The following is a 15,009-nucleotide window of genomic DNA, read 5'->3' on the forward strand; positions in this document are numbered from 1 at the left end:
TGGGGGAGCAGGAGAGAGAGGAGAGAGAGGAGAGAGAGAGGGAAAAGGAGCAAGAGGATGGGGGAGCGGACCTTCCCACCCGCTACTGCCTCCTCCATTCAGGAGGCGAAGGATAATGCTGCCGAGATGGCAGTGGCTATCCTGCTGGGGGAGCAGGAGAGAGAGAGGGAAAAGGAGCAAGAGGATGGGGCAGTGGACCTTACCCCCCGCTACTGCCTCCTCCATACAGGAGGCGAAGGATAATGCTGCCGAGATGGCAGTGGCTATCCTGCTGGGGGAGCAGGAGAGAGAGGAGAGAGAGGAGAGAGAGAGGGAAAAGGAGCAAGAGGATGGGGGAGCGGACCTTCCCCCCCGCTACTGCCTCCTCCATACAGGAGGCAAAGGATAATGCTGCCGAGATGGCAGTGGATATCCTGCTGGGGGAGCAGGAGAGAGAGGAGAGAGAGGAGAGAGAGAGGGAAAAGGAGCAAGAGGATGGGGGAGCGGACCTTCCCACCCGCTACTGCCTCCTCCATTCAGGAGGCGAAGGATAATGCTGCCGAGATGGCAGTGGCTATCCTGCTGGGGGAGCAGGAGAGAGAGAGGGAAAAGGAGCAAGAGGATGGGGCAGTGGACCTTACCCCCCGCTACTGCCTCCTCCATACAGGAGGCGAAGGATAATGCTGCCGAGATGGCAGTGGCTATCCTGCTGGGGGAGCAGGAGAGAGAGAGGGAAAAGGAGCAAGAGGATGGGGGAGCGGACCTTCCCCCCCGCTACTGCCTCCTCCATACAGGAGGCGAAGGATAATGCTGCCGAGATGGCAGTGGCTATCCTGCTGGGGGAGCAGGAGAGAGAGAGGGAAAAGGAGCAAGAGGATGGGGGAGCGGACCTTCCCCCCCCGCTACTGCCTCCTCCATACAGGAGGCGAAGGATAATGCTGCCGAGATGGCAGTGGCTATCCTGCTGGGGGAGCAGGAGAGAGAGAGGGAAAAGGAGCAAGAGGATGGGGCAGTGGACCTTACCCCCCGCTACGGCCTCCTCCATACAGGAGGCGAAGGATAATGCTGCCGAGATGGCAGTGGCTATCCTGCTGGGGGAGCAGGAGAGAGAGAGGGAAAAGGAGCAAGAGGATGGGGGAGCGGACCTTCCCCCCCGCTACTGCCTCCTCCATACAGGAGGCGAAGGATAATGCTGCCGAGATGGCAGTGGCTATCCTGCTGGGGGAGCAGGAGAGAAAGAGAGGGAAAAGGAGCAAGAGGATGGGGCAGTGGACCTTACCCCCCGCTACTGCCTCCTCCATACAGGAGGCGAAGAATAATGCTGCCGAGATGGCAGTGGCTATCCTGCTGGGGGAGCAGTAGAGAGAGGAGAGAGAGGGGGAAAAGGAGCAAGAGGATGGGGGAGCGGACCTTCCCACCCGCTACTGCCTCCTCCATACAGGAGGCGAAGGATAATGCTGCCGAGATGGCAGTGGCTATCCTGCTGGGGGAGCAGGAGAGAGAGAGGGAAAAGGAGCAAGAGGATGGGGCAGTGGACCTTACCCCCCGCTACTGCCTCCTCCATACAGGAGGTGAAGGATAATGCTGCCGAGATGGCAGTGGCTATCCTGCTGGCGGAGCAGGAGAGAGAGAGGGAAAAGGAGCAAGAGGATGGGGCAGTGGACCTTACCCCCCGCTACTGCCTCCTCCATACAGGAGGTGAAGGATAATGCTGCCGAGATGGCAGTGGCTATCCTGCTGGGGGAGCAGGAGAGAGAGGGAAAAGGAGCAAGAGGATGGGGCAGTGGACCTTACCCCCCGCTACTGCCTCCTCCATACAGGAGGCGAAGGATAATGCTGCCGAGATGGCAGTGGCTATCCTGCTGGGGGAGCAGGAGAGAGAGAGGGAAAAGGAGCAAGAGGATGGGGGAGCGGACCTTCCCCCCCCGCTACTGCCTCCTCCATACAGGAGGCGAAGGATAATGCTGCCGAGATGGCAGTGGCTATCCTGCTGGGGGAGCAGGAGGGAGAGGAGAGAGAAGAGAGAGAGGGAAAAGGAGCAAGAGGATGGGGGAGCGGACCTTCCCACCCGCTACTGCCTCCTCCATACAGGAGGCGAAGGATAATGCTGCCGAGATGGCAGTGGCTATCCTTCTGGGGGAGCAGGAGAGAGAGGAGAGAGAGAGGGAAAAGGAGCAAGAGGATGGGGGAGCGGACCTTCCCACCCCTACTGCCTCCTCCATACAGGAGGCGAAGGATAATGCTGCCGAGATGGCAGTGGCTATCCTTCTGGGGGAGCAGGAGAGAGAGGAGAGAGAGAGGGAAAAGGAGCAAGAGGATGGGGGAGCGGACCTTCCCCCCCCCGCTACTGAGGGAAAAGGAGCAAGAGGATGGCGAAGAGAGAGGTTTTTTGAATTTTAACAACTGTTTTATTGCACAATTTTCAACTAAATCACACCAATATCACAAGTAAATAACACTGATCATTATAACAGACAAGAAAAAAATAAAGAGTCATCCACAAGGGAACAGATTGCATCATTATAACACTAGACAGTTTGAAAAGACATCAAATCCTTCATCATCTTATAAAATTTAAAATCTACCCACACTCGTGCTTTTATTCGGTTCTTAAAAATAGGTACAATTCCACATACTTCTTCACCTTCTACTTTGTTTCTCCTACTTATATACACTGCCATTTTTGCTTCACCCACCAAAAAATTAAAAGCTGTGATTTCTTTTTTCTTTTTGCTGAATACCGATAACCCAAAACAAAGTTTTGAACATTAAAACTTTCATTCAGCTTATTAAAAACAAGTATAAGAAAATTAAATAAACAATTGAGTCTTAAACATTCTGAAAAACAATGAAAGATTGTTTCTCTCTCTTCACAAAACGGACATAAATCGCTAACATTGGGATTAATAACATGAATAAAAGAATTGACAGCAACTGCGCCTTGTACAATTCTCCATTGGAGATCCCCCACCTTTTTATCCAAAGGAGGTTTATAAAAAACTTTCCACTCCGGCCTTATATTTTGATCAAACCCCAATTTACCTCTCCAAATATTTCCAACTCTTTTGTTAAAAGTTTTAAAGTTTAAAATTTTAACACAAGTTTTGTACATTTTCTTACCATTAATCTCATTAAAAAAGATACCTTCTACGTTTTTAACCAATTCACCACTCGCATCTTCAAAGTCAGGGAAAATATATATTTCTGGAAAAGAATCTCTCTTGTTGGGAACCACTTTGCCTTCTCCATAACTTTTAAGGAGAGACAACTCTTCCATCGTAAGTTTCTCCTTTAAAAAATGTAACAATTTTTCAACTAGTCTAAGAGAAACAACCCCAATACAAGAAGCAACCTCCTTTGCATTGTTTAACTCAGAGCCTCCAGCCTCTATTAAATGACACAGTTTGACTTTCTTTTTTTTACACATAGCACTTTCAAAGTTCCATGACATTTCATTGGACATATCCAGTCTTGCTCCACAAATCAACGGTTCCTCCAGTAACCAATGTAAAGATGATCCACAATCTTCTCTCCTTTTCCGGAAGAAACTCCACACCTTAAAAAGCCCTTTATAAAAAGAGGGTAGTCCATTCAGCTGGATCTTTCTTGAGTCCATTAGAAACAGAGCAGAGTCCAAACCCAATCCTCCAGCCTGACGCAAAATAAAATTAGTAACTTCCCTCCACACAAGGTCTCTTGGTCCAGTTAAAAATCTTTGTATATACTGTAAACGAAAAGTTGCTCCCCTGCTGGCCAGATGTACTAGTCCTTGCCCTCCTTCATCCCTGGGGAGAAACAGGACACTTTGCGGTACCCAATGATATTTAGTCCAAAAGAAATCCACTACAACAGCTTGTAGTTTTGCTAAAAGTCCATTAGGAGGGTCAGTGCAAGCCATCCTATGCCACAATGCTGAAGCCACCAAATTGTTAATAATGATGACCCGTCCTCTAAAAGACAATTTAGGCCACAGCCACTTCCATTTTTCCAACCTTCCCTTCATTTTTTCTAAAGCTCCCTCCCAATTCTTTCGCATCATAGACTCATCACCCAAATATACACCTAAATACTTAAAACAATCCTTCTTCCATTCCAGCCCACCTGGTAAACTTGGAAGTGATTTACCCTCCCACTTCCCACAAACAAAAGCTATACTTTTAGCCCAATTTACTTTGGCCGATGATAAACTTCCAAATTCATCAATTATTTCTTTTAAAACATCCACCTCTTTTTGATTATTTACCAACACCACTATATCATCAGCATAGGCTGATACTTTAATTTTAAAATCACAGCGAGGTATACTCCAGCCATCAATCTTTTCCCTTATTCTTATTAACAAAGGTTCAATCGCTAGAGCATACAACATCCCAGACAAAGCGCATCCCTGTCTTATGCCCCTTGTAATTTTAAAAGGAGCACTCAGACCACCATTAATTTTAAGCACACTTTCAATGCTTCTATACAAAGTCCCAATCATTTTAATAAAAACCATGTCAAAACCAAATTCCCTTAACGTCTGCGAAAGGTATCTATGTTCAACCCTGTCAAATGCTTTCTCCTGGTCTAGGGAAATAAGACCAACATTAAAATCCAATGCTCTAGAAAGTTCTAAAATATCTCTAATAAGATGAATGTTGTCAAAAATTGATCTATCAGGAACACAGTACGTCTGATCCACATGAACAATCCAACCAATTGCCTCCCTTAACCTAATAGCAATAGCCTTGGATAAAACCTTGAAATCAGAACATAAAAGAGACACAGGCCGCCAGTTCTTTATATTCCTGAGGTCACCTTTCTTAGGGATGAGGGTGATCACTGTGTGACACTGTCACACAAGGACACATGTTTTATACCGCTCAATATATATTAAGATGGTCTTATATCTATATATTTGAGTTTTAATGGTTTTACATGTTGTCTTAGCCATTTTAATCCTCTTAACTATTTTTAATGTGTGTATGTTTTTAAATGAGTATGGGTCTGCCTGTCATGTGATCAGTCACATGACAGGAATCAGGAAGCTTAACAGTATAAAGGAGGCAGCATGCCAAACAATAGGGTCCTTGACCAAACACACTGGATTGTGGAGTTGTTTCGTGGATTTACCATTCCAGTTGCACACCTCTTGGATTATCACTTTCATGGACTGTATATACACCGGTGGACACTTTTAACTTGGAACTACAACCTACTAGGATTCTTAAGGACTGTTTTAGGGTATGATTTAAATGGACAATCTGCTTTTAACAGCCTAAGTTATTCTGGTTTTATTGTGTTGTTTTAAGTTCCTTGTGTAAATACACTATTTATTCTACTTTTGCAACTCAAAGGCAACAAGCCTCTAGACAAGCTGTCATTGAGTACATCGAACAAATCATCCCCCACCACTGCCCAGAATGCTTTATAAAACTCTACAGGAATGCCATCGATTCCTGGAGCTTTTCCGCATTTCATACTATTTAGGGCATTGTACAGTTCCTCTTTCGTGAACGGCTTCACCAGCTCACCATTTACTCCTTCAGGAACCTGAGGTAAACCCTCATAAAAGCAACTGGCTATTTCTTCCTCCACCACCTGTTCACTTTTATACAGTTCTTCATAAAAGGCCACTGCCATTTTTCTGATTTCTTTAGACTCTGTAATTTCTTTTCCAGATTCAGACAATAAAGAATGCATAATTCTATTTAATCCATTTCTTTTCTCTAAAGCAAAGAAGAATTTGGTTGGACTGTCCAAATCTGCTGCACACTGAAATCTAGAGCGTACCAAAGCGCCCTGTGCTCTGATGCTCAATAAATCATCTAAAATTTTAGTTTTTTCTTTTGAGAGCTTTAACACGCTCCTGATCTTTACCAAATTCTAAAGAAAGTTGCAAATCTAAAATTTCCTTCTCTAGAACCTCTACCGATTGGGAAATGTCTCTTGAAGCATTGAGCGTATGCGTACGGCACAGTTGCTGTATTTGTATTTTCCAAACATCCCACCATTGTTGTAAAGAGACATACGACACCTTTGTACCTTTAAAATTATTCCAAAACAATTTAAAAGCATCACAAAAAGAGTTGTCAGACAACAAATTAGTATTAAAGTGCCAATAAGCACTTTTTGATTTAACATTGTTGATGAAAATATCACATTTTACCAAACAATGATCAGAAAAAGCCACAGGTAAAATTGTACAACCTTTAATGGTATTAAAATGATGTTTAAAACAATACCATCTGTCCAACCTAGCCATTGTTACATGATACTGCCTTATGTATCCACGTGTACTGTCTTTGTGTTTTATTCCATGCCCTCCAAATATCATACAGATCTTGATGTTTTATAATTTCTTGCAACACACATTGCGATTCTTTGTGAGGCTCATTATGATTTCTATCAATCACATCATTTTCAGTGCAATTAAAATCACCTCCTATAAATAAAAACTCCTCAGGCTCACAGTTTTCCAGTGACTCTCTTAACTTGTTTAAAAACATAACCCTTTCACTTCCCACTACTGGTGCATACACATTTATAAAAACAAAACTAACATTTTCTAATTTAACCCGTACTTTCAACAGTCGTCCATTCACAACATTTTCTACTTTACATGAGTCCAGACTCATATTTTTCTTAAACAAAATAGCAACTCCTCCACTGATATTAGATTTGTGGCTCATAATCACTTCTCCATCCCATTCTATTTTCCAATCATTTTCATTCTGAAAATCAGTATGAGTCTCTTGAATGAACATAATGTCAATATTTTTTTGTTTCATTGTATCAAAAAGCATTGCTCTTTTCTTCTGATCTCTTGCTCCATTTAAATTAACACTACCCAGCCTTAAATTACTCATTGATGAATGAATGGAAAAAAAAGACTGAGTATACGGAAGACAAAAAAATAAACAAAAAAGAATAAAATTTAAAGCACTGCTTTTTCATTGTTCAAAGTAGTTGTTCTTAACTTTTGAACCATTTTCTTCAATCTGTAACCCTCTTGTTCTGTAAGACTCCCTGTCCCTTTTTCTTTCATTGAGGCTACGTTTACATTAATCTGGATACATTTGAAAACGGAGTTTTCATTTTAAAACGCTCTCCGTCCACACTAGCGTTTCCAAGCGTTTTCCAAACGTTTCTTATCCACACTGAAACGTAGAAAAACATCAAATTCGCCTTACTGCGCATGCGTAAAGCCTCAAATTATACAGATGTAATAAGTTTTCACGCAATTCTTCTGGCGGGATAATTTACGGAAATATCTGATCATCCACTGACGCGTCTACATCGCGCTCATTCATATTGTATCTGAAAAACAGTTGTCGTCATGTTTTGCAGGACAGCAACTGTGAGTAAATTTTCCATCATCATTTTAGGACTGTAATTTGAAGAGTGTACAAGCTAAATCTCTTTAGCAGCAGTGTGTGAATAGCACAGGCACAATTACTGCTGTAAACATAGATATCTATTGGTACAATATGCGTCACATGACTATAAATATGCGTCATCATTTTCCAAAGCCTCCGTTTTTACTGTCCACACTACAACGTGAAAACGGCGTTTTCTAATTTATCCACTTTGGCCGGAGTTTTTAGAAATAATCGTTTCCTGTGATAAAAACGGCGTTTTCGTGTAAATGAGAGGCCAAACCGCAGGGAAATATCTGCGTTTTCCCTTTGTGTAAACGGGGCCTGAGATTCTTGCTGATTCTATGAATAAATCGCGATCAGGAAAGAAAGCCTCTACTTGTACTCCTTTCATCCCTTTTGTTTTTTTGCAAGAACTCCTTAATTTTTGCAGAAGTGTACACATTCCTTTCAGACCTCCTAAGAGAAACTGAGTCAACTGAACTTATAGATTCATTCTCACTTTCTGAGAAAGAATCATCTAAATTACTGCACTCAGAAGTCACTCCCTGATCCACATCCTTCATCTGTTTTTCCGGAACCTGTTCCCTTCTTGCTTTTTTCCCCCTTCTCTTAACATTAGTTTTCCTTTTCAGTGTTGGTGTCTTGAAAAAACTATCATCATCCGTCATATCTACATCTTTAATGAACTCAAGTTCACCATTGCTATCAACAACAGGATTTCTAGCTTCAGTTTCCTCACATCCTATCTTTTGTTCTTTTCCCTTTGTCATATTTTCAGATTTAGCTCCTTGCTCACTCCCGTCACTGTCTTTACCCTCTTTATCCTCATTTAAGCTTTCATCCTGTACTTGCTGAGTTTCATTCTTCTTTTGAATTTAACCATCTAAATCAACAACATGAGCCGCTTCATTTTTCTCATTGCCCGGACAGTCACGTACAATATGATTTTCCCGACCACACTTAAAACACTTCATATTCTCTGAAGTTACATAAATGTTGTAATCAAAATCATCAATTCTGAATTTCAGAACAAGATTCAAATCTTGTCCATTATTCAGAATCATGTACACCTGTCTCCTAAATGTAACCACATGTTTTAGTTCAGCAGATTTGCTGTTCAAAGTGATCTTTTTGATCTGCGACACAATCTTTCCATGTCTAACCAATTCCCTAACAATCACTTCATCTTTAATGAAAGGTGGAACGTTAGACAAAACAACCTTTTTCGCTGGTTGCATTAGTGGCATCACTGCCATATAAGCGTCATTTAAAACGATTCCGCTTGTCACAATCTCATTAACTTTATTGACGTCGTCTAAAAACAGAACAATTGCACTGTTCATTCTCGCCGCCGATAAGACACTTATGTCCAACAACTTCAGCCACAGCTAGGCTACATTCCTCCACCGAACAGCGTTCCGCTGGAACAACTTTAATGCCATGCCGCCTGGTTAGTTGTTCCAGCGAAACCCCTCCAGACGCCGCCATCCCACTCAGCAAACGCTGACCGGCAGCTCCGTCCTTACCCTACTCTAAGAGTACCACTCCACAAACAAACCTCCAGATACTTTCTTAGAATCGATAGAAAAGATAGAAAGAATGAAAAAACTCAGACAAACCGCTCACACTCCTCACACACCACGCTCTGCTCACTCGCTCCCGCATGCGCACACAGAGAGAGAGAGGAGAGAGAGAGGGAAAAGGAGCAAGAGGATGGGGGAGCGGACCTTCCCACCCGCTACTGCCTCCTCCATTCAGGAGGCAAAGGATAATGCTGCAGAGATGGCAGTGGCTATCCTGCTGGGGGAGCAGGAGAGAGAGAGGGAAAAGGAGCAAGAGGATGGGGGAGCGGACCTTCCCCCCCGCTACTGCCTCCTCCATTCAGGAGGCAAAGGATAATGCTGCAGAGATGGCAGTGGCTATCCTGCTGGGGGAGCAGGAGAGAGAGAGGGAAAAGGAGCAAGAGGATGGGGGAGCGGACCTTCCCCCCCGCTACTGCCTCCTCCATTCAGGAGGCAAAGGATAATGCTGCAGAGATGGCAGTGGCTATCCTGCTGGGGGAGCAGGAGAGAGAGAGGGAAAAGGAGCAAGAGGATGGGGGAGCGGACCTTCCCCCCCGCTACTGCCTCCTCCATTCAGGAGGCAAAGGATAATGCTGCAGAGATGGCAGTGGCTATCCTGCTGGGGGAGCAGGAGAGAGAGAGGGAAAAGGAGCAAGAGGATGGGGGAGCGGACCTCCCCCCCCGCTACTGCCTCCTCCATCAAGGAGGCTAAGGACCACGCCGTAGAACTTGCTGTGGCAATCTTGCTGGGGGAGCAGGAGAGAGAGGAGAGAGAGAGGGAAAAGGAGCAAGAGGATGGGGGAGCGGACCTTCCCACCCGCTACTGCCTCCTCCATTCAGGAGGCAAAGGATAATGCTGCAGAGATGGCAGTGGCTATCCTGCTGGGGGAGCAGGAGAGAGAGAGGGAAAAGGAGCAAGAGGATGGGGGAGCGGACCTTCCCCCCCGCTACTGCCTCCTCCATCAAGGAGGCTAAGGACCACGCCGTAGAACTTGCTGTGGCAATCTTGCTGGGGGAGCAGGAGAGAGAGGAGAGAGAGGAGAGAGAGAGAGGGAAAAGGAGCAAGAGGATGGGGGAGCGGACCTTCCCACCCGCTACTGCCTCCTCCATCAAGGAGGCTAAGGACCACGCCGTAGAACTTGCTGTGGCAATCTTGCTGGGGGAGCAGGAGAGAGAGGAGAGAGGGAAAAGGAGCAAGAGGATGGGGGAGCAGACCTCCCCCCCCGCTACTGCCTCCTCCATCAAGGAGGCTAAGGACCACGCCGTAGAACTTGCTGTGGCAATCTTGCTGGGGGAGCAGGAGAGAGAGGAGAGAGAGGAGAGAGAGAGGGAAAAGGAGCAAGAGGATGGGGGAGCGGACCTTCCCCCCCGCTACTGCCTCCTCCATCAAGGAGGCTAAGGACCACGCCGTAGAACTTGCTGTGGCAATCTTGCTGGGGGAGCAGGAGAGAGAGGAGAGAGAGGAGAGAGAGAGGGAAAAGGAGCAAGAGGATGGGGGAGCGGACCTTCCCCCCCGCTACTGCCTCCTCCATCAAGGAGGCTAAGGACCACGCCGTAGAACTTGCTGTGGCAATCTTGCTGGGGGAGCAGGAGAGAGAGGAGAGAGAGAGGGAAAAGGAGCAAGAGGATGGGGGAGCGGACCTTCCCACCCGCTACTGCCTCCTCCATCAAGGAGGCTAAGGACCACGCCGTAGAACTTGCTGTGGCAATCTTGCTGGGGGAGCAGGAGAGAGAGGAGAGAGAGGAGAGAGAGAGGGAAAAGGAGCAAGAGGATGGGGGAGCGGACCTTCCCACCCGCTACTGCCTCCTCCATTCAGGAGGCGAAGGATAATGCTGCAGAGATGGCAGTGGCTATCCTGCTGGGGGAGCAGGAGAGAGAGGAGAGAGAGAGGGAAAAGGAGCAAGAGGATGGGGGAGCGGACCTTCCCACCCGCTACTGCCTCCTCCATACAGGAGGCGAAGGATAATGCTGCCGAGATGGCAGTGGCTATCCTGCTGGGGGAGCAGGAGAGAGAGGAGAGAGAGAGGGAGGAGGAGGAGGAGGAGAGGCCTCTGGCACACACACACACACACACACACACACAAACAAACAAAACCCTGATCCTAAAGCTTTATATCTGCTGTCAGAAACATGTTTAACACTTAAGCTCCATTACATTTCTGTTTACAGCAGACAGCAGAAAAAGAGAAACAAGACTAGAGACGAGGAGAGGCCTCTGGTACACTCACATACACACTCTCTCACACACAAATTCAGTTTTTCTTCTGCTGTGCAAATAATGATCTTGTGTTTCTGATTCCATTTCATTTTCAGATGTGAAGACACGGAGAAGTTTTTTTTTTTTTTTTGTAAAATAAATTTTGTCTAAATTTTGGACATTGTGTGTGTGTTTTTTTTTTTAAATCTTTCCTTAAATATTAAAAACAGAAGCATTGTATCATTTTCTACTGCTGTCATTTGGTGATTTAAGACAAATGGAAGTGGGAGAAATGCCTTTAGAACTTAGAACAATTGAACTGTCATTAAGTTATTGGGTCAATATATCAGGACCTAATCAAGAACATTCAGCTAGGATAGTTCTAGGAAACCATTCTGGGAAACAGGAAAGAAAGAATCAAAAGCTTTGGATGGGAAGTACCTAGAATGGTAAAAGAAATGGAAATGAGTGAAACTCCAATAAACCCTACAGTTCCACGGCCAACAATCCCTCTGCGGTTAATATCTTGAAGGAGTGGAATATTTGATTTGTCTTGAATAGTTATTAACATTAGTATATATTTTTTTTAAAAAGGAAGCTCTAGCAACATGGAGATTGAGAATCAGTCGTAGAATTCAAAGAGTCTCCACTCAGACAGAAACTCAGTTTGAGCTCCATGTTTCTCTCTGCTCCTGTGATGTTCAGCTGATATGATCCCCAGAGTTTGTTTGTTTTCTAGAGCGCTTTTCACAATACAAACCAAAATCACAATACTAATTAAAGTTTCTACATTACTGGACCTGTTCAACAAAGTGTGCAGAACAAACTTGAGACTCTTCTCTTTTCTTTCCCCAGGTCTCCCCTCCTGAGTGTTTTTCAATCAATGGATTTTATTTTTATTTATTATTGTTTTTTTTTTTTTACTTTGTTTTAACCCCCTACCCTCATGTCTTCATTTATTACCCCTTCTTTATCCTGATAATGAACTTATTATATGAATGTTTTTCTTTCCCTGCCCTGTTTATGTATTGATCTTAATAAAATCATTTCATGTCAAATCATATCTCTGTATGTCTGTGTATAAGTGAAGTAAAGAGTGAAATAAGTGTGTCCATCATGGAAGAGATGTCTTGTTTGACTGAGTGCCTCTGTAGTCCCACATGAAGTCTAAACTAGCCTCAACTTGGTCTCATCTGTGTCTTTTAGGTCCTTTTATGCTTGCGATCTTCAAAGATTAACTGTGAACAGATACTCTGACCTCAAGCTTGTGAAACCTCAAAAAGTTGTAATGCTTTCTACTTTTGAACCCACTGGTTGCTCCTATATGGCATTTATCTTCAGTCTGTTAAACCTTCTGTCATTTGGTGCTTTAAAATGACAACACAGACCAGCTTTCCTTGATATGGTTTCAAGAGCACAGTGAAACCTGAATTGTTAAATCTCCAGTGTTTTAAATAAAGGCCCAATTGATCAGTAATGATTGTGAAATGATGCTGAAATGTGAGGAGAGCTGCTCAATGATCCGGATCAGTGTTGATCACAGTCACGCTGGAGTCTCTTCTGTTGGAAAATGAGTGTGATGAAAGTTTGAACTTCATCCAAACATCAAGAGACACATCTCTACTGAATCTACAAAAGAAACAAACTCAAGCCCTCAAAAGAAGAGCATCTTTCTGACTCTTTTCTTTCATTCATCTTGTCTTTCTTCAAACACACATTGACTCAATATTGACTCTCATTCCTCATCACACTCTCAGACTCCTTTCTCTTCCAGTCAGAAACAAATGGAGCTTTTCTAACGTCTCTCATTGATGTCAAACACCTGCTGACACTAATTAAACCTCGTTAAGATCAACTCATTAACTAGCACTTCACTTAGTGATGGAGAAACAGAGCTCTCCCAAAACCTTCAATCAATTAAACCCAAATAAATCAGTGTTTGGAATCGCTGGCAATGTCTACTGATCAAAACACTGGAAATCCAGTAACAATCCAGACCAAACATTAATATAAACAAAAACATAATCTCTTTCAAACTAGTTACACCCAAAAAAAAAAAAAAAAAAAAAAAAATTGGGTGCAAACCACACTCTAACATCCTTACCAACATACCCACACAATTATAGCTGCATTATTTTTCCAATTGACTCTATAATAAACTATAATATGCCTAAGCAGAAAACACAAAAAAGTGAGTATTTCTTTTATATGGCAAATTTGAAATAAATAAATAAATAAAAATGGCACAATCTAGTAAAAAATGGTAAAAATGTTTAATTTGAAGCCTTGCCGATAGAACGAATGCCTATTAACAAATATTGCGTCATTTTATAGTCAAATGGCCCTGGGTTAAAAAAATTGCAGTTTTAAAGGGTTTCAATGTGGACATTTTTGTCATTAAGGTCCTGAGTGTGAGTATTTTTTGTACAAAGAGTAAAATTATTTTTTGAAGGAAATGAGGGTCAAATATTAAAATTTCAATAAAAAGACACACCAGAGCCATGATTTATGCAGTTGGCATTAACACAGACACAGTTATAACAAAAAAACAAACAAAAAAACTGAAATGGAAAAAAACGTCCATAAGGTCACACAAGGGCTATTGCAGTATTTAAAGGACACTGGTTTATGTAATAGAATACAGTTAACTCAGTTTATGATCCTGATACACACTCCTAATCACTAGGTGGCGGTAATGCACATAAAAGTTGTATGCCATCCGCCAACAGAACATCTATAAAAGAAGAGTGAGCGAAAACGGAGGGAAAAAAGAAAAAAAATGGACGTCATTTCACAAATATTCTTTTACGGCCAGAAAAAAGGCAAGGAAGTGAAGTTTGTTGAGGAGAGCAAGGAGGGTCCGGAGCACAACCCCAGGTAACACATCTAGCTCTGAGCTGAAGTTTCTCTGGACAGCTGCTGTTTCTGTAAACTGTTGATCATCAGTAAAGTCAATCTGGCGTTGAGGCTCTTGACTGCACTGCTAGTGTGAGCATCACATCTTTAGTCCTGCAGATTGATCAGATTCATGTTTATCATTCCCATTTGATCTTCACATCGTTTGTTTTCCAGTCAGATAAAGGAAGAAACCGTTCATTTGTCACATTATCGACCCCGTTCAACTCCTGTGGTTTTTCATATTTTAGTGTTTCCATCACACGTCATAATTGATCAAATGGAAGTAAAGCAGAATGAAGATCAGCCTCTTTTCCACATCACTGAATACTCAATATTAATGACACAAACTCAGCGTTTATTGCCTAAAACCATAGTTCTGACTGCTGCTGGGGTAAATGCGTTTGGCGATCCGTGTAAACCAGTGAATCATGAGAGTTCATTGAGATCGGCCCCCAGCCCCCAACCATTGAACCAAAGCCCCTGGCTTTTCTCTGATCTCAGATAATTTTATCAACTTGTAGACATTTTAAACGAGTAGTGTTGTCCCTTATTGGCAACAAAACAAGCCCTGCAAATTAATATGCATTATTTTGAAAACCACATGTTATATACACACTTTATATGTAATGGTATTTTATTGTTTTTATTGCATTTGGTGTATTACAGGTCCAATAAAACATTTGCAGTGGGGTTTTATGCAGTGGTGTAGTCTACATGATACGCAGGTATACGTCGTATACTAGAGCTGAACAATTAATCGTTAAAAGATGGCGATCTCGATTCGACCCCCCACACGATCTTAATCCAGCATTTATACAATTCAGCAAATTATATTTTATTTATATTTTACAAAACTTTCTCTAGCCTAACTACCGCACAGACTGCTGTGAGCTGATGCAGTGACAGGTTCACCGTTCTCTCCAACATTACATAACCATTTAAACTTCATCTTTACTTTATTACATTTAATGAAGATTTGAGATATTAGCCGTCAATCACTCTGTCTCTGAC

This window comes from Garra rufa, chromosome 25, assembly GCF_049309525.1.
Source record: "Garra rufa chromosome 25, GarRuf1.0, whole genome shotgun sequence".
Taxonomy (NCBI): domain Eukaryota; kingdom Metazoa; phylum Chordata; class Actinopteri; order Cypriniformes; family Cyprinidae; genus Garra; species Garra rufa.